Source organism: Poecilia reticulata, linkage group LG17, assembly GCF_000633615.1.
Source record: "Poecilia reticulata strain Guanapo linkage group LG17, Guppy_female_1.0+MT, whole genome shotgun sequence".
Classification (NCBI taxonomy): domain Eukaryota; kingdom Metazoa; phylum Chordata; class Actinopteri; order Cyprinodontiformes; family Poeciliidae; genus Poecilia; species Poecilia reticulata.
In genome coordinates, this window is record NC_024347.1 from 1881176 (window position 1) to 1882504 (window position 1329).

Sequence of the window (1329 nt, forward strand, 5' to 3'; positions counted from 1 at the left end):
TGTGTGTGTGTGTGTGTGTGTGTGTGTGTGTGTGATAATGTGATAACGTCTTCATTCAGCAGCTCAGATTGTTCTGCATTTAAAGAAAGCGTCTTCCTCTGCTGACCTCCAGGCTTGTTCTGCATATTGTAATTAGTTGCACCTGCGGCACTAACCCGTGTTTAGGAACGCAACTACACATTTTGTGCTTACGTTTAAAAAAAACAAAAAAAAAACCCCAAAAGCTTCTCCGACCCCTTTTAATAGGAAAACAATAAGACGGCTCTCCACARGCCTCCTGCTGCCTGAGGCTAAGTCAGCACAGAATCACAAACAGGCCAGAGAGGTGATGCTGCTGCATTGCTGTCGGTGGGCGGAAACGTACATTACGCTTTTATACCCACAGCACAGCAACCCACAGACACAAATGCAGTAGAGCTTCCTTCCTGCGCTGCAATCTATCGCCTTGTTTTGCCAGGATAAAAAACTGGACAGTCCAGAAAGAAGTTGGTTAACTGATAGTGGAGGAAACACAGCAAGGCTTTGGATGAGGTTTCATGAAAGGGGATTTTATTCACTCTTTCCTGAATGCTTTAAATTCAAATGATGGCTTATGAGGTGGAGGGAAAGACGCGATTTGGCTCGCAATCATTTGTGAAAAGCGTCTACCTCTTTTACAGAGCAGCGTGTGGCGTTACAGTGACCCCTAGCTGCGAAGTGACAGATTGCAGTCAACTCAGTACCTCCCCCAAACTGCAATGAAAAGCAGTCATTTAAAAACGAGCCTTGTTCTGAGGCGATCTTTCAAGTTTGTGAGATAAATAAATGCTTTTTTTTTTTGTTTTTTTTTTTTAAACATGGACAAAGTTAAGAAYGGCTGCATCAAATAAATGTTAATATCTGACAAAGAAAGTATGAAGCACTTCAATAACGGTTTAATTTTTTTTTTTTCAAACAAGCCTTGCTCTGTGTGGAAAAGTAATTACACCCTAAACCTGATAACTCGTGGTGCCGTCCTCGAAGATAACAGCTGCCATCAATTTGAATTATGTCTGTGAAAACGTGATCTTGAGTCTTTTACGTTACACTATACATTAATTTTTTATATTTTCATTTTGCCACATTGAAGGGTTTTCTTGCCTATTAATTTCACTGAATTTGAGTTCATACTTTGACTAGGTCACTCCAACACTTACATGTTTTTCCCTTTGAGACTTGCTGGTGCGCTTTGTTTCATCATCTTGCTGCAACTGAACTTTGAGCTTTAGGTGATAAACTAACAACCTTCTCCTGTGAGGTTTTTTCTGCTAAGGAGGAAAATTCATGTTTCTGTCGACTACGGCAAGTCAT